Source organism: Chlorocebus sabaeus, chromosome 1 (genome assembly GCF_047675955.1).
Source record: "Chlorocebus sabaeus isolate Y175 chromosome 1, mChlSab1.0.hap1, whole genome shotgun sequence".
NCBI lineage: Eukaryota > Metazoa > Chordata > Mammalia > Primates > Cercopithecidae > Chlorocebus > Chlorocebus sabaeus.
Window position 1 is genome coordinate 4,267,803 of NC_132904.1, and position 24,546 is coordinate 4,292,348.

The following is a 24,546-nucleotide window of genomic DNA, read 5'->3' on the forward strand; positions in this document are numbered from 1 at the left end:
ATAAATAGTAAAATCAGCCCCAAGCCCCTCGCGGAGAAAGAACACCTATAAGGAGTGAGAAGAGACCATGCAGGCTTGACTTTGGCCTTGAGGAGCGCATGGTAATAAAGAGGAGTCCGCGGGACATCTCAGGAGAAGGGAGTCCAGGGAGCCCAGGCCTATGGGAAGGGGCAGAGGGCATGGCTGGCACTGATAGAGGGAGATCTGTGGGGCGGGTGGAGGGAGCCAAAACACAGAGTCGGTAGCCGGGCTGATCGAGTCGAGATTCTGTTCCTGCGCCTAGACAGGCACTGAACAAACCCTCCCAAAGCAATGGCTGAGGTTAGGCTGGTGACTGTGGCAGGTGTGCTGGGCGGACTGCAAAGGGAGAGTGCAGAAGCACAGTCAGGACCACAGGCACCCAGGTCCTGGCTCCGAGACAAGAACAACAATGACGAGTGTGTATCGAGGAATCAGGAAAGAAACCCCCAACAGAGCCTCTGAGTGGCAGCAGGGGAGCAGAGGGGCCAAGAGCGAAGCTTGGATGAGAGGCAGAGGGCGACGCTGACTTGGAAGGGAAGGGGAGCACAGTTCTGGCAGGAGGGACGGCAGGACACCCAATGGACATGTCTGAAACAAACACAAAATGCAGGGCTGAGGTCCCCGGAGCATCCAGAAGGGAAGAAGTTCCCACGATAAAGGCTGCTGGAGGGGCTGAGGAGAGGGTTGGTTCAGACGAAAGTAACTGTCCAAGAACAGTATCTTTGTGGATAGCAAGTGCTACCTTTCCCTTGATTCTTTTCACACGGGTTTACCTAACATGAAAAAGAAATCCCTAATGCCTGCCAGTGTAGCGCAGTAAACAGAGAGATGTCAACAGACGCACGGTATTCACATTTTATCCTATGGTGTCTGACCCCTGTAAGAAAAAAAAAAAGCCATTTTATTCTAAAGCTGTAGCTAACAAAAGGCCTACCCAGAACCTGTTTCTTTCTTTTTTTTGAGACAGAGACTCACTCTGTTGCCCAGGCTAGAGTGCAGTGGTGCAATCTCGGCTCATTGCAGCCTCACCCTACCAGGCTCAAGTGATCCTCTCGTCTCAGCCTCCCAAATAGCTGGAACTACAGACGTGCGCCATCACGGCTGGCTAATTTTTGTGGTTTTTGTAGAAACGGGGTTTTGCCATGTTGCCCAGGCGTGTCAAACTGCTGAGCTCAAGTGATCCGCCTGCCTCAGCCTCCCAAAGTGCTGGGATTACAGGAGTGAGCCACTGTGCCCAGCCCAGAACCTGTTCCTTGAAATAAAAAGACATGGTAAAATTGTTAAACGAAGACAGAATAACTGTATCTAGACTTGCCCTCTAAATTACTGACAGTTTAAAAAGTGACGGGAAGTGTCCATCTCTCTCTATGCAGCATTACTGTAAACTTCTTATAAGAGAATCGTAAAGATGAATGTGTAACAGCAATCCCCACAGTGTGTCACAGCACAGGAGAACCAGCACTCTGAGGTGGGGAGGCAGGGAAGCTCTTCCCCGAGCCCAGGGAAGCCCTCTGAGCAGCAGCTGATGTTCTCAGGCCAGCACTGTGGGACAGATCAGCCTGGAAGTCTTTTAATAAACAGGTTCTGGAATGAACACTATCAGGTACACTCTAGAAAATGTCACTTCCTGGCAGCACCTGGGCCTTTTAATAACAACCATTTAGAGTAAAAATAGTTTAGGGAACATAAAAAAGAAAGTGCCAGGCATTCATGGGTTTGTGAAAAGCACCCAGACCCTATCTACAGGAATGTGCTTTTAAGCAATCTCTTAATTCATCATTAAACCGTTTTAGGAACAAGTATTTCTATGGTTTGCACAAGAAAACAACCTTGGAATGCAGATGCTTTCCGATGTAAAACCTTTATTCTACCCACCCACTACTTCCTCCTGCATGAGCCTTCTACCACTCAGCTGACAACCAGACACCCCACTACACACCATCAAAAAGGCAATATTTCTTGTTTATGAACCTTTCTCCTTGAAATGGAATAATCAGGAACAGGAATAAAAGTAACATGGGCAGTGACACAACAGAAAAGTTGATGGAAGGAAATCCAAACACCTGATTTGGAGTTTCATTCAATATGTGTTCTTTTTTCTTTCTAGAGGAAAGTCAGAGCAGAGAGGAGAGAATCACATGGCATTTTTTCCTGATCATTCCAGAGGGAAGGAGCATTACCACTGCCATGTAAGCAAATGCGAAACTGCTCTCTTCAGATCTTAAGGCCCAGCTGTCAAGGGTTTCAGTTATGCTGTTGCCATTTGTCAGGCAGGCTGGCCACCCAGCATCTGAGCCTCTTCCTATGGATGGGAAACGGTCCACTCTTGAGGAACAGCAAGTGGACCAGATGAGGGGCTGAAAGCGCAGAAACTTGCTCTCCCAGCCTCCTGCATCTGCTGGTGACAACCTCGGAGCACAGACATTAGGGGGAAACAGGGCCCAGCTAGCGGGGCCTGGCTAACCAGCGTCCTCCAAGCCTGGTTCTCCACCTTCCCAGAGACACTGTGACCCAGTCAGAATCCTTACAATAATTGTTCTGTGCTGATCACACAGGTAGTGCATAACAAGCCCTTTGACTTAGCAGGTTTATTTTACCCGTTACTCGTATACACAGGTAGTGCGTAACAGGCCCTTTGACTTAGCAGGCTTATTTTACCCGTTACTCATATTTTGAATTTCATCCATTCTTCTCAAGCACGAACGCACCCTTCAGATAATACACCCACTGCGGACACACTGAGCGCGAGGAGAGGCCGTTACTGCGGACACACTGAGCGCGAGGAGAGGCCGTTACTGCGGACACACTGAGCGCGAGGACAGGCCGTTACTGCGGACACCATACGTTTCCATACGGTTTACACCTTCTTTTTCATTTTTCTCTTTTTTTTTCATTTTAGAGACAAGTCTTGCTCTGTTACCCAGGCTGGAGTACTAGTGGTGTGATCATGGCTCACTGCAGCCTTAATCTGCTAGGTTCAGGCGATCCTCTTGCCTCAGCCTCCTGAGTAGCTGGGACTACAAGCATGCCACCACCACACACAAATCTTTTTAAATTTTTGTAGAAATGGGGTCCTGCTATGTTGCCCAGGCTGGTCTCGAACTCCTGACCTCAAGTGATCCTCCCACCTCAGCCTCCCAAAGTGCTGGGATTACAGGCATGAGCCATCGTGCCCAGCCTCTCTAGTTTTGTTTTCTATTGACCACAATTAATTTTGGGAATCACAAGGAAAAGCATTCTTCACTAAAACCAAACTTCTTTAGCCCATTCAATAATGACTATTAGAAGAATGACTAACATTTATTGAATGCTTATTAAATACCAGGCTCTCTTCTGAGAGCTTCATGGGAATTAACTATCTTCACCACAAGTCTGTGAAGCACATCTCACAGTGAGCAGCGGAGAGCTAACGGAACAGTCCAGACCCCGAGGCCATGCTCTTACACACAACCTCAAAATCACACCGCACTAACAAGCAACTCTCCATAAACACAGAAACAAATGTGATGAAGAAAATTCTCACCATTTCCCTTTTGACTTTTTGCCTTTGTTGCAAAGCCTCATGATACTCAAGGTAGAAGTTACATCCCACTCAAAGGCACCAAAATCCTGCTTTCTGTCACATGTCTAAAGGATGTGGACTTATCCCTTTAGCAGGAACACTGGATTTCCTTCCCTGTGTTCCTCTCCCTTGACCCTCACCAACTTTCATTGCCTCGCCATCTCCAAATACTCACTCATGTCTTCTGCAGGTGAATACTGGAATCAAAGTTTAACCTTTATCTACAATTTGCAAAAAAAGAACTGTGCAGGCCACGTGTAGTGGCTCACACCTGTAATCCCAGCACTTCGGGAGGCCAAGGTAGAAGGATCGCTTGAGGCCAGGAGTTTGACACCAGTCTGGGAAACATGGCAAAATCCTGTGTCTACAAAAAACACAAAACTCAGCTGGGCATGGTGGTGCACAGCACACCGATGGTCCCAGCTACTCGAGAGGCTGAGACGGGAGGATTGCTTGAGCCCAGGAAGTTGAGGCTACAGTGAGCCTTGATCACACTGCATTCTCCAGCCTGGGTGACACAGGAAGACCCTGTCAAAAAAAAACAAAAAAAACTGTGCAGCAAGTACAGAATATTTCAAGAATCAGAGAGCTGAAAGGGATCAAATCACTAGTCCTAGGGCTTTCCAACTGTCTTCCTAAGACCCCTTCAAGGGCAGGGTAAAGCAGAGGCTGAGGGTCTCAGCAAGTGGCTCCCCAGGGCAGCTGACTTTGCCCTGAGCCACTCTGCACAGTTTTACCTATGGAAAAGACCCTTCGGAGCCTGGCTTCTTCCAGAAAGCTTTAAACTACAGGGCCCAGTCCACCTACTTTATTCTACAGAGAAGGAACACAAGGCTCCGGCAGATTAAGTGATGGCAGACCAGAAGATGCCGCTGGCTCCTGAGCCACCTGCTCTCACACTCTGTGAATCCGCAGCTCCTATGTGCCACAGGCAGTGGGGTAGGGGGAGTGGCCTTGCCACCACGACTCTGTCCTGTTCCCAAGTCATTGGTTTCATTTGCTTCTCTACTGTTCCAGTGATTTGTTTCAAGTTATCATCAAAATACCAACGAAATTGCAGGTTAGCAAATTTTAATTTTATGATGGGCCAAGAGTTGATTGATGGGAAACCAAACAATAGCGTCACACACTTGCTATGAAGCCAACATATAGCACACTTAAATCCCCTTGTTCTGCACTGTGAAAAAGTTTCTGGAAAAAGCAATGAAGAAGGGGAAAAAAACTGAAACTTTAAATGCCTTGGATTAACCATGTGGAAAAGCTAGGAACAGAATTAGATGAGCCACTGAAAAACAGGTAGGTAACTGTTAAAAGATCCTGTTTAGGAAATTATTTCATCATTCCAGGACGCATCACTGTGTGTGTGTCTACTGTGTGCCAGGGGCTATGCTCAACACTGGGGACAGAATAGCACCAGGCAGCAGGCCACATGGGCAGGCACTTTGCTCAGACTAGGCACCCATCCCGGGCAGGGAAGCCCAAGCAGCTGCCCCGGCTGCTCAAAGGTGGAGCAGGTACAGAGGGGTGGAAAGGGATCTGACTGAGAGACAAATCCCTCTGCTAAAGAACCATAAGCGTGTGCACTCCAGTAATACTACAGAGGGACAGAGGGGTGCGAGGAATACTGTTGTGCCCAATCTTTTCATGCAGTTGAAGAACTCTGGAGTCAGATGCTTGGGTTCAAATACAGCCGCTACCATGTAATGTCTAGGGGATCCCGAACGAGTTTCCAAACATCTCTATGCCTCAATTTCTTCATCTACAAAATGGGGTATATAATAGTGCTCTGCTTTATAGTGCTGTTACGAGGCTTCAGTGGCTCATTCCGATAAAGAGGCTTAGAGGCAATAAACATTCACTATTATCTCATTCTGTCTCCCAAACATCCATATACCCAGCCCCTGGATGGTACCCTACACACAGTAGACAATACCTACTTGCTAAAAACTACTCAAATGATTATTATCTCTAATTTATTGTAAGAAAACAGAAGGCTCAGTGATAAGGGAACGTGACAAAGGTAACAAGGGAAAGGGGACGTGTGAGTTCAGCTGGCTCCAAGCCCACACTCCATACAAACCTACTTGCCACCCTCCCAGCCCGCACCCCAACGCGGGAATCCACACAGGGGAGGCAGAGTGGAATCTACCTACAGAGGCAAGCAGAAAGGATGCACATGGCCTGCTTCTAAACTATTCACTAGCCGGGCATGGTGGCTCACATGAGTGATCCCAGCACATGGGAGGCCTAGGCAGGGGGGTCACTTGAGCCCAGGAGTTCAAGACCAGCCTGGGAAACATGGGAAAACCCTCTGTCTACAAAAAAATACAAAAATTAGCCAGGCGACTGGCCGGGCGCAGCGGCTCACGCCTGTAATCCTAGCACTTTGGGAGGCGGAGGCGGGCGGATCATGAGGTCAGGAGATCGAGACCATCCTGGCTAACACAGTGAAACCCTGTCTCTACTAAAAACACAAAAAATTAGCCAGGCGTGGTGGTGGGCGCCTGTAGTCCCAGCTACTCGGGAGGCTGAGGCAGGAGAATTGCTTGAACCTGAGATCATGCCACTGCACTCCAGCCTGGGCAACAGTGCGAGACTGTCTCTAAATAAATAAATAAATAAATTAGCCAGGTGTGGTGGCACATGCCTGTGGTTCCAGCTACTGGGGAGGCTGAGGTGGGAGGATCGCCTGAGGCCAGAGAGATGGAGGCCATGGTGAGCTGTGACCATGCCACTGCACTCCAGCCTGGATGACAGAGTGAGACCCTGTCTCAAAAATACATAATTACATAAATAAACTATTCATTTAAGTCAACAGATCTCCATCAGTCACAAAAAGAAAGAGGAAGGGAAATGCACTGAATCACTGTTTGTAAAGTGCCTTCAGGTAGCACAAAGAGCACAATTCCTGTCGGCTAAGCATCACCCGCCAATGGGAATGCCCCAGCGTCTATGGTGGAGGAAAACGAGCTGAGCCACGGGGCAGCTAAGTAAAATTTTACTTGGAATTTCTTTAAGCCTGCCTGCATCAGTGGGATCTCACACGTAATCACAAGTGAAGTGCTTTAGATTTGAATTTGTATGAAAAGAAATACCACATCAGAGTATTCCAATTAATACTCAGACAAATCAAAATAATCTCATCCCGCCACATTTCTCTTTTAGGGTACGTAGGATACTATGACCTCGGCTGTCATTCATGTTTTCCCCCATAAATTATTTTTAAGGTGGAAGAGACTGCACTAGTGTCTTCACAGCACCTTAAGAATTCAAGAGATCGGCCGGGCGCAGTGGCTCACGCCTGTAATCCTCCCAGCACTTTGGGAGGCCCAGGCGGGCAGATCACCTGAGGTCAGGAGTTCAAGACCAGCCTGACCAACATGGAGAAACCCCATCTCTACTAAAAATACAAAATTAGCTGGTCGTGGTGGCGCGTGCCTGTAATCCCAGCTACTCGGGAGGCAGAGGCAGGAGAATCGCCTGAACCTGGCAGGCAGAGGTTGCAGTGAGCCGAGATCATGCCACTACCTTCCAGCCTGGGCAACAAGAGTAAAACTATCTCAAGAAAAAAAAAAAGATTTCAAGAGATCAATCGCTCAGAAATACTGATTCATCTTAAGTAGAACTTTAATTTTTCTATATGATTCAACAACTTCAGCATGTCACTACCTGAAATCAATTTTTATATTAGTACTGGCAAAGGTTTAAAACTACATAGGCAGGAAGAATAATTAGTCCTTTGCAAAGCAGAAAAACTTGGAAACGTACAATATGCTTCAAGCTCCCAAATTTATTTTCAGAGTAAAATGAAATTTCCTCCTCCGAATAAGAATGAGACTCTGTGAAAAGAGTATGAACTCCATGGTTAGACCTCCCCTGCCAAGAGAACCTCAATCCAAGTCTGCAGGATTCGGCCAAGCCCTTACTTTTAGCTACAGGGGAAAAAAATCCACAAAGTGGAAACATTTTGTCCACATCTCTAAATTAGCATGAGCAGGCGCCAACAAAGCCTTAGCTATGCTTCATTCCTGAGAGTGAAAGAAGGTGCTATCACTAATTGCTCCAGGATAACAGACACAAACTGGGACTACTCCACGCAAACCCAGCATGTCCTCACTCCACCTATTGGCGGTGGGTGCCACAGGGCTGGGTGCAAGACTTCTGAGTTTACATTTTTACACAGTTCTGGTCTTTTGAACCACGTACATGTTTTGCGTATTTGAAAAACAATAAACTTTTTTTTTTACACAAAGTTTCGCTCTGTCACCCAGGCTGGAGTGCAGTGGTATGGTCTTGGATCACTGCAACCTCCATCTCCCAGGCTCAAGCGATTCTCGTGCCTCAGCCTCCTGAGTAGCTGGGACTACAGACATGCACCACCAAGCCTGGCTAATTTTTTTACTTTTTGTAGAGAGGGGGTTTCGCCATGTTGCCCAGGCTGCTCTCGAACACCTGAGCTCAAGTGATCCACCTGACTCGGCCTCCCAAAGTCCTGGGATTACAAGCGTGAGCCACTGCACCTGGCTGAAAAACTTTTTTAAAAATGTGTTTTTGAGAGACAGGGTCTTGCTATGTTAACCAGGCTGGCCTCAAACTCCTGTTCTCAAGCGATCCTCCTACCTCAGCCTCTCAAATAGCTTGGACTACAGGCGTGTGCCACCACACCTGGTTTGAAAAAGAATAAACTTGGCTGGGCGCAGTGAGTCACGCCTGTAATTCCAACACTTAAAAAGCGGGGCGTGGAGGCGCATGCTGGTGGCGCATGCCTGTAGTCCCAGCTACTTAAGAAGTTTATAAAATGCAAACTCTGAAATTAAGAATAAATAGGAACAAATGAACCTGTTTATCAAATTGGTAATTACTTTGGTTATGTTACAACAAATTGTTTTAAACCCATTATTCTAACTATATATTCTTAAGATGTATTTATTTCTAAAGCCAAAAGAATTGCTAAGGAATCCTAAACTTCACTCAAAGGGCTGATTATGAGAACAATGTATTAAAATGTTGAACCCATTTTATGTATATCATAGATAAGGAAAACAATGTTAATATCATTAGAAATCAAAATCATCAGTTTAAGCTGTGTAAATATAAAAAAAGGGGGAAAAATTTTATTTTGAAGAATCAATATGAAATTGGAAGTTTTTTTAATGAACACTTTTTTCTAGCTCTGGTCCAATGAAAAGACATAAAAGATGCTACCTTCAGCAGGGCACAGGGGCTCACACCTGTAATCCCAGCACTTTGGGAGGCCAAGACAGGTGGAGTTCTGAGGTCAGGAGTTTGAGACCAGCCTAGCCAACATGGTGAAACTCTGTCAATACTAAAAATACAAAAAGAAAAATTAGCCAAGCATGGTGGTGTTGGCCTGTAATCTCAGCTACTCAGGAGAGTGAGGCAGGAGAATCACTTGAATCCGGAAGGCGGAGCTTGCAGTGAGCTGAGATGGCACCACTGTACCCCAGTCTGGGCGACACAGCAAGACTCCGTCTCAAAAAAAAAAAAAAAAAAAAAAAAAAGATGCTATCCCCGTGAAAACGGGTACACCTAGCCCCAAATGCTGATTTCTAACCGCCACTTCCAACTAAAGGGAACCAGGCCTCCTGAGAGGAATGATTTCAGATCTGAGGCAGGAAAAGTACAAAGCAGGCCTGGGACAAATTTCTGTGCCAGAAAGCAATGAAGCACTCAAAAACTAATGGGGTCTTGGCAAAAAGACACAGGAGCCAATCTGAAAGGGACAATATGAGTATCCAAGGAGTAACGACGATGCCTGACTCTAATACGCAGTGTACTCAGTGACTGAGAGAGCTGGAAAGCGAACAAAGGAGAACGCTCTTCTTCGTACAGGAATATCTGTTCATCACTGTACACAGACGGAGAGCTGGAAAAATCACCTCTTTGCAACTTCCAGGTAAGAAGTGATACGAGCAGGGAACACCAATGGACAGTAAAACCATGAGGCTGAAAGTCTCCCGGGAACAAGTAATTGCAGAGAGAGAGTCAAAGGAGCGGTCTGCAATCACACCTCAGGCAGTGGCCCCACTTTCTACCACCAAGAAGGAGACCTCTGGGAACTGTGAGCCTCGAAGGGATACAAAAAGCAGAGGGGAGGCTGGGCGCGGTGGCTCATGTCTGTAATCCCAGCACTTTGGGAGGCCGAGGCGGGCGGATCACAAGGTCAGGAGTTCAAGACCAGACTGGCCAAGATGGTGAAACCCTATCCCTACTAAAAATGCAAAAATTAGCCGGGCGTGGTGGCAGCGCCTGTAATCCTAGTTACTTGGGAGGCTGAGGCAGAGAATTGCTTGAAGCCAGTTGGCAGAGGCTGCAGTGAGCCAGATTGTGCCACTGCACTCCAGCCTGGGAGACAGAGCAAGACTCCAAAAAAAAAGCAGAGGTGAGATGGGGCATGACTGGAGGGCAAGTGAGAGATGTTGAGCCCCAGTGCAATGGGACCTACACACACTTAGACTTTAAATGTCTGAATTTAAAAATCTAACTATACAAGTTGTTAGGGTCAACATCATTATGTAATCCCAGCACTTTGGGAGGCCAAGTGGGAGGACCACTTGAGCCCAGGAGTTCAAGACCAACCTGGGGCACACAGGGAGACCTCATCTTTCAAAAATAAAACAAAAAATTAGCAAGGTGTGGTGGCACATGCATGTGGTTCCAGCTACTCAACAGGCTGAAGTGGGAGGATTGCCTGAGCTAGGGAGGTTGAGGATACAGTGAGCTGTGACTCTGTCACTGTACTCCAGCCTAGGAAACAGAGACCCCGTCTCTAAAACCAAATGTTTTAAAAAAACAACAAAAAAAGGGCCAGGTGTAGTGGCTGATGACTGTAATTTCAACACTTTGGGAGGCTAAGGCAGGAGGACTGCTTGAGACCAGGAGTTCGAGACCAGCCTGGGCAACATAAAGACTCCTGTATCTACTAAAAACAAACAAACAAACAAACAAACAAACAAAAAAACCAAAAAACTTAGCTGAAGTCAAACCACTGCATCAGAATATGGGCATTTTTGAGGATCAGTATACACAAGGCAAAACCAGATTGCTGAAAGAGCCGTACCAAACTACTTGTTGTAGCTAGAATGAAGTTGGCAAGTAGAAGATACAAAAGGCCTAATCTCAGAGAACGGCTTATTTACAAAGTTGTACAAAAACAAGGAGTTTGCATGTGAGGAACTACCCACGACTGGGAGAGCAGGGAGGGGCTGGGCCAGGATGTGATGACACAGGAGTCTTCAGCCCAAGGGGCGATGGAGAGTTGAAGTGTTCTGAGCAAAGGAAAGAGAGATGTGTTTTAGAAAGATACTGGCCCGGTGTGGTGGCTCATGCCTGTAATCCCAGCACTCTGGGAGGCTGAGGTGGGCCAATCACTTGAGCTCAAGAGTTCGAGACCAGCCTAGGCAACAAAGCAAGACCCCACTCCTCTACAAAATAATAATGACATATACGTATCTGTGTGTGTGTATGTATATATATATGTGTATACACACACACACACACACACACACACACACACACAAATTAGCCAGCCGTAATGGCGCACAACTGTAGTCCCAGCTTCTTACAAGGCTGAGGTAGGAGCATTGCTTGAGCCCGATCACACCACTGCACTCCGCCTGGGTGACAAAGTGAGATCCTGTCTCAAAAAGAAAAAAAGAAAGATCTTGCTGCAATGAGGGATAAGATACTGGAAAGAAGCTCCACAACAGCCAGGGGCCATGGGAGTCAACCCAGTGCAGACAAAGGGTTCAGGTCTGAGAGTCGGTGGGCCTCAGGGGTAACCTCCAAGAGATGGAAAGGTCCATCCCACAGGTCCCAGAGACTAGAAGGATAAGGTTAGCACACAAAAGAGACATAGGGCCGGGAGCAGTGGCTCACGCCTGTAATCCCAGCACTTTGGGAGGCCAAGGCGGGCAGATCACCAGAGGTCAGGAGTTCAAGACCAGCCTGGCCAACACGGTGAAGCCGTCTCTACAAAAATACAAAAATTAGCTGGGCACGGTGGCATGTGCCTGCGGTCCCAGCTATTTGGGAGGCTGAGGGAAGAAAATTGCTTGAACGCAGGAGGCAGAGGTTGCACTGAGCTGAGATTGCGCCACTGTACTCCAGCCTGGGCAACAGGGCGAGACTCCATCTCAGAAGAAAAGAGACATAGCCACCTGACTACGTAGAAAACTGCCATTCACAGGAGGGGGACCCATGTGGGGGAAAGATAGTCTGAGTCAATGTTGAATTTAAGGAGCCCAAAGCCTACCCAAAGGAAAGTACACAGCGTGACAGTCAGGTAACCCATCTGCGAGGCACAGGTGTTGAGAGTGGAGGAGTACAGTGGGCAGTGAAACTCCCAAGGAAAACCACCTCCCTGAGTTCCGTCTACACAAACCTAAATGAAAAGCGGAAAGTGCTCCCACATTACATCATCCATGCATTTAACTTGTTCAAACTGAACTACGTAAGTCTGGTTTTTTCCATTTCTCTTCATACAACGAAAAGAAATGTGGGCTAAATAACCCTTTTTACCTATGGAATATTCAGCACCTACAACAGTGCATGGCACATACAGACACTCAAAATACCTGAAAATACATAAATGTATACATTACATACATAAACATTATGTATACTGCATTAAAACAGTATGTATTTATGTGTATGATAATTAAAAAGTATACATTGTTCTGTGCTTTATGGGATGGGTGATGTTAAGGGGTTTTTGGGGTTTTTTTTGAGATGGAGTCTCACTGTGTCCCCCAGGCTGGAGTGTAGTGGTGCGATCACAGCTCACTGCAACCTCCGCCTCCCGGGTTCAAGCGACTCTCCTGCCTCAGCCTCCTGAGTAGCTGGGACTACAGGCGCCCACCACCACACCCAGCCAATGTTTGTATTTTTAGTAGAGACAGGGTTTCACCATGTTGGCCAAGCTGGTCTCGAACTCCTGACCTCAAGGTGATCCGCCCATCTCAGCCTCCTATTACAGGCATGAGCCACCGCACCCAGCAAGAGTTTTTAATTTTTGCTAACTTTGTAGCCCAAACCCATGCACTCGAGGTGGCTCTACTCTAACCAGTGGTTTCCACCCTAGGTCCATTCTTCCCTCCATCCCCAGCTCATTATCCACATAGAATGATCTTTTAAAAACTTGGGAGGCCGAGGCAGGAGGATCACCTGAGGTCAGGAGTTCAAGACCAGCCTGGGCAACATGGTGAAACTCCCTTCTCTACTAAAAATTAGCTGGGCATGGTGGCGGGCGCCTGTAATCCCAGTTACTTGGGAGGCTGAGGCAGGAGAATCGCTTGAACCCATGAGGCGGAGGTTGCAGTGAGCCGAGATCGTGCCACTGCACTACAGCCTGGGCAACAGTGTGAGACTCCATCTTAAATAAATACATAAATAAAAATAAATAAATAACAATGCAGCCAAATCACATCATTCCCTCCCCTGAGGCCACGATGCACACAAAGTACTGAAGCCCTAAGGTACTTAAACAAAACAGAAACAAGCAAATCTTTGCCTCTGTCTGATCCCATGTCAACCTACCTAGCCAACCTTACCTTGTTCACTCTTCCCTCCAGGCTGAGTAACCATGGCCACAGACCCCAGCTTTGACTCAGCTAAATGCTAAGCTCTCCCTTGCTCTGGATTTTGCTCAAGTAGCCCCACTGCCAAGAAAGCTCTCATACCTGGTTCCTCTTAGCCTTCATCTCTCAGCTCCAAGCCAATCCCCTCGAAAGCCTCACCTTCCTGGACCACAGTGTGCTTGGCAGTCCACCCTACTCAACCGAGATAATGGATTTCTTGTGAACCCCTTCATTCTATCTGGATGTGTCTCACAACCTGCACCTGCTTTGAACATGGATGTACTGTGAAAGCCTTCTGGCGGAGACCCTGTCTGTCTCTACCAGTGTCTGCAGGAGCCTAGAACGGTAATATTCACACAGGACTCAACAAAATAGGAGGGAGGACTCTGTCTCCTTGCTGACAATTAAAGGTGTAGAAACAGGAAGACAAGATGGCAAGTTCAGTGTGTGCAAAAGAGAGATGTAAATGGCCAAATATTATTCTGAAAGGATATATTCAACGATTTCATAAACGAAAGATGATGAAAGCAAGTATGATATTTTAAGAGGTGTTTTACCAACTACTACTAAGAAAGCAGTCAGTAAAGCACATGAGGGGCACCATCTGAAGGGGTAGTCATTAGTATTTATCCTCGGGGAAGAGTCATTTAGCTAGTTTTACCTAATTCCAATTCTTCCTAACTTGTTCACTAAGTTAAGCTTAGCAAGTACTTTGCAGCACTTAACAAATTACAGTTGTAGCCAACTTTGCATCATATTAGGTTGAAGGAAAAATAATTGCGGTTTTTGCCTTTAAAAATAAAGCAAAAACGCAAACACTATTGCACCAACCTAATAGCAATACTTGAGAAAAGCTTCTGATTCTTTATACCTAAACCTGGACACTTCCAACATTTGGGGCCAGATAATTCTTTGTTGAGGGGGCTCCACCGCAGAATGTTTAGGAGCAACCCTGCCCCTAGTTGTGACAACCACAAATACCTCTCAACACTGCCAAACACCAGCGTCTCCTCTTTACCCTCCCCCATCCCCGTCTCCCAGCAAGCCTGACCATGGCATCTGCCACTCGGCTCTCATCCTCTAGTCCCACACAGTTCTGCCAGGTTGTTCTTTTCTACTGCCCTCTGCCCTTGAATTCTAGCATCCTAGTTTGGGCTGTAACACTTCATGCCCACAATGCAGGAACTGCCTCCTAAACGGGCTGTCTTGCACCCTCTTGCCTTCCCAATCCAACCAGCACACTTTCCACTGCAACCAGCAGAAGCTCACCCATCACTTTGACAGGGAACACCCCTGACACAGGTAGACTTCTTTTTCACTAAGTTTGGATTTGATTTGAAGATCTCATTTGTTAGAGTCTTCTGAGTTTTGTACTCCCTGCCTCAGGGATTAGCAGACTGGGAGACAGACTGGCAAAATTTGGGACCTCACCTGCAATGAAAGGTGAACAGTCTCTTTTCTAGGTTTCATACATTAGAGTTCTTCAAGCGAGAGGTCTTCTAAAAATCTCATTTGTTGCTTTCAAAAAGACTATAAAAATCACTGTACTCAAGTTTAAAATAAAATCTCAATTTGAAAATGCAGCTTAAACTTTAAAATGAAATGAGAGAAGCCCACAGGCAGTATTTGTTTAAAAAAAAAAAAAAAAAAAGCACTCAGTTGGTTGGTAAGGCATGATGGCTCATGTCTGTAATCCCAGCTCTGTGGGAGGCCAAGGCGGGCAGATCACCTGAGGTCAGAAGTTCGAGACCAGCCTGACCAACATGGTGAAACCCCGTTTCTTACTAAAAATACAAAAACCAGCTGGGCATGGTGATGCACACCTATAGTCCCAGCTACTCAGGAGGCTGAGGCAGGAGAATCGCTTGAACCTGGGAGGCGGAGGTTGCAGTGAGCTGAGATCACCTCCTAAACGGGCTGTCTTTGCACTACAGCCATTGCACTAAACGCCACTGCACTCCAGCCTGGGCGACAACAGCAAAACTCCTTCTAAAAAAAAAAAACAAAAAGGCTGGGTGTGGTGGCTCACGCCTGTAATCCCAGCACTTTGGGAGGCCAAGGCCAGCGGATCATGAGGTCAGAAGATCGAGACCATCCTGGCTAACATGGTGAAACCCCGACTCTACTAAAAATACAAAACAAAAATTAGCTGGGTGTAGTGGCAGGCGCCTGTAGTCCCAGCTACTGGGGAGGCTGAGGAGAGTGGCGTGAACCCAGGAGGCAGAGCTTGCAGTGAGCCGAGATCACGCCACTGTACTCCAGCCTGGGCAACAGAGCAAGACTCCGTTTCAAAAAAAAAAAAAAGCAGCACTGAAAAGAAAACACACATGTGATCAAGTCACAGAATAAACATTAGGTAGCTGGGCACAGTGGTTCATGCCTGTAGTGATAGCTACTCAGGAAGCCAAGTCAGAAGGATTGCTTGAGCCCTGGAGTTCGAGACCAGCCTGGGCAACATAGCAAGACCCCATCTCCAAAATAAGACTAAACACCACGCACACAACCTCTCCTACCTCCCTAGCCTCCTCCTTTGCCACTGCCACATATGTCATCACAAACCCTCCCTTGGTCTGGCACAGGGCAAAGGGAAGAGTAGAGACTAGAGCAGGGTGGAAGAGCCCACACAGTGGCCAAGACGGGAACTGGAGGCCAAGGGCTGTGTCTCCCGCTGGGCAGGCCACTTGCTCTACTGTCTTTAAGTGGTTAATTGACTGGGTAGGGGCAAATGGGGGATTCTGATTAGAAACTGGACAATGTCATGAGAAGCAGACTGGAAAAAAAAAAAAAAAAGAAAGAAACTGGACAAGGCAGACTAAGCAAGGTGAGGGGGTTCTGTATGCTCCCTATCAGGTAACGATAACCAATGTCTACAGCCTCCGCACATGCCGCAGACAGAGCGAGCACGCCCGCTTTGACTGCACTTTCAGTGATATGCAGGGTGGCCTGTAGCACGGCAACCCACCAAGAACTGGAAAAGGAGAGTATGACTGAAAAGTCTGCAGGCATCAAAGAGATGCCAAGGCAGCCACAACTGAAGGGACCAATATTCCAAAAAAAAGAGAGGCCCACTGAGGTGAGTCCACTATTCGGAGCCCCCACTCTTTCTGTCAATGCATTTGACAAATTGGAAGGATTTGGGGGCAGTACACTGATAAACTGGGAAGAAAACTCAGCAGAAAGTAGCGGCTAAAGAGCTCTAGAAAGCCCCAAGGGTCTGAGAAGACAAAAAGAAGTACAGGCCTGACAGTCAGCCAGGACTTAAGGGGCCAAGATCCCAGAGAAAAGGGAGACACAGGAAATGAGCCCAACACTCTGCAAACCTGGCTGAGAAGCTGGGCTTTCAGTAGTCTCATGGTGTTAGGGAGACAAAACTTGGGCTCCAGGACACGCCAAGAAAGAGGGGCCCTGGGAAACACTCCAGGGTTTCAGATGGAACCCCCGGATGGTTACATCGGGAGCAGGGGTTTGGGGGAAGGCAGCTCCAACTGAGGCTTACTGACTGAATCCCAGCCTCTGGTCACCCAGGCCCTGAGCTGAGATGATCTGTCCCTACTCTAGGCATGTGCCAGATGACACAGGGAAACTTTCTGAAGGAAGAGGGCATCACCCAGCGCTTCTACAGTTTTTCATACATAATGTCTGACTCAATTAAAAAAAACAAAAACAGGCCTATCAACAAATGAACCAAGAGAAAAAAGAAAAACAGAAATGGATCCAGAGGTGACCTATATAATAAGTTACCCGATGCAAACGTCAGCTAGTCAAAAATATACTTGACAAAAGGAAAGCATTTCACTAGAGAACTAGAATAGTAAAAGAAATGATGCAGACTCTAGAACTGAAAATTATAACTGAAATTAAGAACTCAATCTATGGGCTAAACAGTGATGGACACTAAACGAAGAGAGGGTGAGTGAGGTGGAAGATGGGTCAGTAAAAATACCTGGACTTGAGAGTTTGGGCACAATAGCTCACACCTGTCATCCCAGTGCTTTGACATGTAGAGGTGGGAGGATCACTTGAGGTCAGGAGTTTAAGACCAGCCTGGGCAAAATAGCAAGACCCCGCCTCTACAAAAAATTTAAAAATTAGCTGGGCATGGTGGCACACGCCTATAGTCCCAGCTACTCAAAAGGCTAAGGCAAAAGGATTGCATGAGCCCTGGAGTTTGAGGCTGCAGTGAACAGTGATCATGCGCACCACTGCACTCCAGCCTCAGCAACAACAGAGTACCTGTCTCTTTTTTTTTTTTTCCAAGATGGAGTTTCGCTCTTGCCACCCAGGCTGCAGTGCAATGGCATGATCTTGGCTCACTGAAACCTCCGCCTCCCAGGTTCAAGCAAGTCCCCTGCCTCAGCCTCCCGAGTAGTTGGGATTACAGGCACCAGCCACACCTGGCTATTTTTTGTATTTTTAGTAGAGACGGGGTTTCACCATGTTGGCCAGGCTGGTCTCGAACTCCTGACTTCAGGTGCTCCACCCACTTTGGCCTCCCAAAGTGCTGGGATTACAGGCGTGAGCCACCGCATCCAGCCACCTGTCTCTTAAATACACACACACACACACGCTGCCTCATGCCTGTAATGCCAACACACTAGGAGAGGCGAGTGGATCGCTTAAGCCCAGGAGTTTGAGACCAGTCTGTGCAACATGGCAAAACCTCATCTCCACTGAAAATACAGAAATTAGCCAGGTGTGGTGGTGTGCACCTGTAGTCCCTGCTACTCAGGAGCTGAAGTGGGAGGACTGCTTAAGCCCAGAAGGCAGAGGCTGCAGTGAGCTGAGATTGCACCACTACACTCCAGCCTGGGCAACAGAGTGAGACCCTATCCCAAAAATATATATATACATATATACATATACACACACACACCCCCGCCACACAGGCCGGACATAGTGGCTCACGTCTGTAATCCCCTCAGTTTAGGAGGCCAAGGCAGGAAGATTGCCTGAGCCCAAGAGTTCAAGACCAGCCTGGGCAAGAGAGAGACCCAGTCTCTAAAAAATAAATAAATAAATATATATATACACACGCACATATATATACACACACACAGACACACACACACACACACATCTAGACACATACACACACATCTAGACACATACACAGAAAAGGTCTAGAAAATACAGAAAGGAGCAAAAGAGACATGTAGGACATGATAAAAGCCTAATGTATATCGCGCCATTGCACTCCAGCTTGGGCAACAAGAGCGAAACTCCACCTCAAAAAAAAGAAAAGCCTAATGCACACAAAAATGGAGGCCCTCAGAGTGAAGATGAGTGAAAAATAGGAATATTTATACAGAGAAGAGCCAAAACTTCCAAAATTGATTAGGAACAGGCCACCAATACAACAAATATCAAGTTTTGCTAATGCCTAAAGCAAAGAAAATCTTACAAGCCACCAGAGGCAGCTTCAAATCCTGGTGGAAGGAAAGAGTAGCTGGTGAGATCTTGCTGTGTGTCTGATTAGTCCCTTCACTGCCTTGTCTGTTTGAGCTTCAGCAGAATTGAAAATGGCTGGCAGTAAGGCTGGGAAGGACTCCAGAAAGGCCAACAAAGGCAGCTTCCCACTCACAGAGAGCCAATTTGCAGTTCCTGGTGGGCTGTATTCACTGACACCTGAAATCTAGGACAATCAGTCCTGGACATGTGGGCGCAACTGCCGCTGTGAATAGCACAGCCATCCTGGAGTACCTCACTGCAGAGGTACTTGAACTGGCAAGAAACACATCAAAAGACTTCACAGTACAGTATATTATCCCTCATTACTTGCAACTTGCCATTCGTGGAGATGAAGAATTGCAGTCTCTCATCAAGTCTACAATTGCTGGTAAAGGTGTCACTCCACACACCCACAAATATCTAATTGGGAAGAAAGGACAGCAGTAGACTGTCTAAAGGCTGCCTGGATTTCTTATTATCTCAGGACCCTAAACACTCTACCAGCTGTCCAGTGTTGCTGATTCCAGTGAACTGTATCTCTGTGAAAAACACAATTCTGCCTTTCTGTAATTCTACTTGAGCAAGTAGGAAGTTTAATTAGCTTTCCAACCAACAAATTTCTACATTCAAGTCTTAACCATATTTGTTACCGTGGCTTCAAAGAAGCTATTGATTCTGAAGTAGTGGGTTTTGATTGAGTTGACTGTTTTCAAAAAACTGTTTGGATTTTAATTGTGATGGAGAGTTATAGTAACAAACATTTGGTTTTGCACAGACATTATTTCCACTCTGGTGGATAAACTCAGAAAAGTCATATCCTCTCCAAAAAATAAAAATAAAAGCAACCAGAAGGGAAAAAAAAAAAAAAGTATTACTTCAAATGGAACAACAATAACACCAAAAGCTGACTTGTCAAGAAAAAGGAAGCCAGCTAAAAAACAATGAATTCGCTGCTACAAAATGGTGCAAGGAAATGACCATGAACCCATAATTCTATACCCAGCAAAATCATTCTTCAAAAGTGAAGGCAAGTTGGGCACGGTGGCTCACACCGGTAATCCCAGCACTTTAGGAGGCTGAGGCAGGCAGCTGCTTGAACCAAGGAGTTTGACCCCAGCCTGGGCAACATGGTGAAACATCGCCTCTATTTAAAAAAAAAAAAAAAGGCCAGGAGTGGTGGCTCATGCCTGTAATCCCAGCACTTTGGGAGGCTGAGGAGGGCAGATCACAAGGTCAAGAGATCGAGACCATCCTGGCCAACATGGTGAAACTCCGTCTCTACTAAAAATACAAAAATTAGCTGGGCGTGGTGGCACGTGCCTGTAGACCCAGCTACTCGGGAGGCTGAGGCAGAAGAATTGCTTGAACCCCGGGGGCAGAGGCTGCAGTGGGCCAAGATCGTGCCACTGCATTACAGACAGGCGATGGAGCAAGACTCCATCTTAAAAAAAAAAGAAGAAACAAAAAACTAAAGGTAAAATAGAAAATTTTCAGGCAAACAAAAATGACAATTCATTATCCACAGATATGAACTAAAAGAAATGCCTTAGAAAGTTCTTCAGGGAAAAGAAATATAGGCTGGGTGCAGGGGCTCACATCTGTACTCCCAGCACTTTGGAGGCTGAGGCAGGCAGATTACTTGAGGTCAGGAGCTTGAGACCAGCCTGGCCAACATGGTGAAACCCAGTCTCTACTAAAAATACAATAATTAGCCGGATGTGGTGGCACACGCTTGTAGTTCCAGCTACTCAGAAGGTTGAGGCAAGAAAATCGCTCAAACACGGGAGATGGAGGTTGCAGTGAGCCGAGATTGTGCTACTGCACTCCAGCCTAGGTGACAGAGTGAGACTCTGTCTCAAGAAAGAAAAAAAGAAAAAAAAAAAACAAACAACTGCAATCCCCCGCAGAAACATGAAACAACAATAAAGAATGAAGAGCAAAAAAAAAATGGTAACTATGAGGATAAATCTAAATAAACATTAACTGTACAAAACAATTATGATACTGCGAAAAGTATATCTAAAACTAAAATACATAAACTTGTAAGACGCAGCTAAAAGTGTGTAGTGGCTCACACCTGGATCCCACTGTTTTGGGAGGCTAACAGCAGAGGATCACCTGAGGCCAGGAGCTGAAGACCAGCTGGGGCAGGAGAGCAAGATACTGTCTCTATTTTTAAAAATAAATATAAATTAAATTAAACTGAAATATATAAAACAATGACACAAAAGGTAGGAGGGAGTTAAATCCAGCTCAAGTATCTAAGGAAACAGCAGTGTCTGGGAAGCAGTAAAAGTAATAAATCAGGCTTAAATTGAAAATGTGTACTGTATCTGTGCATGTGGCTACTAGAATTTGAATTACATGACTCAAACAATTGATATAACTGATGTACACAGAACACTACATTCCTATCAATATATATGACTTTCAAGTGTCTGGGAAACATTTAACAAAACTGAGTATATGCTGGGCTATTAGGAAAGTTCAACACATTTCAAAGGATTTAAATAATGCAGAATATATTTAGGGATCTTAAAATAATTAAGCTAGAAATCGACAAAAAGGTATCTAGAAAATCCCCACAAACAGTGAAGTTGAGAAATACACTTCTAAAAATTGTATGAACAACAAACAACACCGCAGTGAAAATTACAACATTATTTTTACATAAAAGATAATGAAAATTTGACATATCAAAACTTGTGACATGCATCTAAAAGTGTGTTTAGAGAGAAATGTATAGGCTTAAAAACATATATTAGAAAGAAAAAAGTTAAAACAAGTATCTATTCAAGAAACTAGAAAAGGCCAGGTGCAACGGCTCACATCTGTAATCCCAGCACTTTGGCAGGCCAAAGCGGGTGGATCACTTGCGGCCAGGAGTTCGAGACCAGCCTGGCCAACATGGCAAAACCCCATCTCTATTAAAAATACAAAAATTAGCTGGGCGTGGTGGCGCGCGCCTGTAATCTCAGCTACCGGGGGGGGGGGGGGGGGGGGGGGGGGAGGAGGGGGGGCGCTGAGGCAGGAGAACTGCTTGAAACCTGGAGGCAGAGGTTGCAGCGAGCTGAGATCATGCCACTGCACTCTAGCCTGGGAGACACAATGAGACTCTGCCTCAAAAAAAAAAAGACATATACATATACATATATATATATAAAAAATCTCAAACAAAAAACAAAGCTTAAAAAAAAGTAGAAATTAATGCAATAGAAACAAATGTAAGTAGAAAAAAAGTAAAGCTAACAGTTGGTCCCTTGAAAGAACTTACAAAACTGACAAACCCTCAAGACCGATTAAGAGACAATATACGAATTACCAATATCAAAAATTATTAAAAGGGGACATCACTACAGATCTTGCAGATAATAAGTACTGTAAACCACTTTAAACTTACAAATTGGAAAGTCTGGGTGGCCTGAACAAATCCCTAGCAGGGAAAAATGCTTTATCTAAATAGACACATGAAGAAATATTCAAAATCCTACATCTACCTATAAAATTAATTCTAAAAATCCTACAGGAGCTGGTTTTGCCAAAGAATGTTTTCAAACATTTAAGGAAGATAACACAAATTTCGAAGGAACTCTTCTAGGGAGTAGAAAAAGAAGGAATATATTCCACCTTGTTTTATGAAACCAGCATAACCTCAATACCAAATCCCAACAAGGGCATTGAAGGAAAGTAAAATTACAAGTCAATCTTTCTTGTGAATATAAATGTAATAATCCTAAACAAAATATTACCAAATATAATCCAGTAAAAGGAAAATACATCAAGATCAGGTTGGAATTATTCTACAACTGTAAATCTTTTTTAAAAGGGAGGTGCTCTTTCTCAGGAGTTCCTGAGGTTGTTTCCCCAGGCTACAAACAATAAGCAATTAAAAAAAAAAAAAAAAAAAAAGCAAGGCGCAGTGACGTGCATCTATAATTCCAACTACCTGAGAGGCTGAGTGGGAAGATCACTTTAGCCCAGGAGTTCAAGGCTACAGAGAGCTATGATGGCGCCACTGCACTCCGGGCTGGGTAATGGAGCAAGACCCCACCTCAAAAATAAACAAACAAATAAAAACAGTTAAATTCCCACATAACAGAAAAATCACATGACTGTCTCAAAAGATGCAAAAAATCCATGTTAAGAAATGTAACATCTGCTCACGGTATTTAAAAAACTCTTGGCAAACTAAGAAGAGAAGAATTTTTACATCTGGATAAAGAACATCTACAGGGCCAGGTGTGGTGGCTCACAATGGAAATCCCAGCACTTTGGGAGACCAAGGAGAGAGGATTGCTGGAGACCAGGAGTTTGACACTAGTCTGGGCAACGGAGTGAGAACCTTTTTCTTAAATTACCAGATCTCAAGACAGACTATATCTACGGTAATTTAGACATTGTGCTATTTATGCAAAGACGACAAAAAGATCAAAGGAGCAGAAGAGAGTCCAGAAACAGACCCACACACTTACAGTCACTGGACTGAGATGACACAGATGACACTGCATGTAGTACACTGGGGAAAGAATGGTTTTTTTAAGAAATTATGCAGGGTCAACTAGATATCCATTAAAAAAAAAAAAAGAGAGACTCTTGGCCCCATCACATACCATAAACAAAGTCAATTTCAGACAGAAGATTTAAAAATACAGTTTTCAGAAGACAATGTAGAGTATCTTCATGAACTTGACCTAGCAAATTTCTTAAGCAGGACACAAAGAGCATTAAACATTACTGAAAAGATTGATCAACTGGGCTACATTAAAAATTTAAAACTTCTGTGTATCAAAAGATACCACTGAGAAAGTGAAAAGGTAAACACGAGAGTCTAAAAACAATCTGTCATGCACATATGTACTCAGAATATAGAGAAAACTCCTTCAAATCAGTAAGAAACAAAATAAGACAACCCAACCAACCGATGGGCAAAAGATAACCGTTTCACAAGACATCCAGGTGGTCAGAGAACACAGGAAGAGATGCTTTACCTCTGCATGTTCCTGGCCATCAGGGAGCAGCAAATTCAGACCATACTGAGCCACCTACCAGCTAACAGCCACCAGAACAGCTAAAATTAAAAGACCCAACAAGGCCAGGTGCGGTGGCTCAAGACTGTAATCCCAGCACTTTGGGAGGCCGAGACGGGTGAATCACGAGGTCAGGAGATCGAAATCATCCTGGCTAACACGGTGAAACCCCATCTCTACTAAAAAATACGAAAAACTAGCCGGGAGAGGTGGCGGGCGCCTGTAGTCCCAGCTACTTGGGAGGCTGAGGCAGGAGAATGGCGTAAACCCGGGAGGCGGAGCTTGCAGTGAGCTGAGATTGCACCACTGCACTCCAGCCTGGGGGACAGAGCGAGACTCCGTCTCAAAAAAAAGAATTAAAAAAAAAAAAAATTGCAGTAATAAAATTCGACCTTAATAAACTTAGTATTTTATAAGATTAAAATGAGAAAAATCTTAATGATTCTCTAATCCAACAAAAAAGGAACATACAGCTCTAATGTCAAATCATTGTTGCTATACAGGAAACCCACATTTGGCTTATCAATCTTCCCGGAGAACTGACTACAGCCAAGAAATACATTAAGGCTAGTAATTATTCATTTACTAAGTTATCACTGCAGACCCATCATGCGAGTATAAATGTGTGTTTCTGCGGGTCTACCTGAATGCACCCCAAAGGCACTTATGATGAGTAACATGGGGCCTAGACAGCTCTGAAACACCTAAGTAACCCACTTCTCTCCCGCTATGCTCCGTGACACTCACCTGACACTTTTCTAGTTTTTACACTTTCTCCCTTTACCTACCATTAAGCAAATCCTCATTCAACTCCATGAGCAAAGTCTTTCAAACACTGGTCCAAATGTAATACACTCAGAGAAATAATTTCAGTTGTTCTAAGCTTTAA

The 24,546-nt window shown here is 45.4% G+C and overlaps 1 protein-coding gene and 1 pseudogene across 11 annotated transcripts in view; one reads left to right on the forward strand and one right to left on the reverse strand.

Annotated features, from left to right (window-relative positions):
• Positions 1 to 24,546, reverse strand: part of PPFIA1 (PTPRF interacting protein alpha 1) — a 117,608-nt gene that overhangs the window by 90,485 nt on the left and 2,577 nt on the right. The gene's annotated exons all lie outside the window — the stretch shown is intronic.
• LOC140709721 (histone H2A.Z pseudogene) lies at positions 17,239 to 20,560 on the forward strand (annotated as a pseudogene).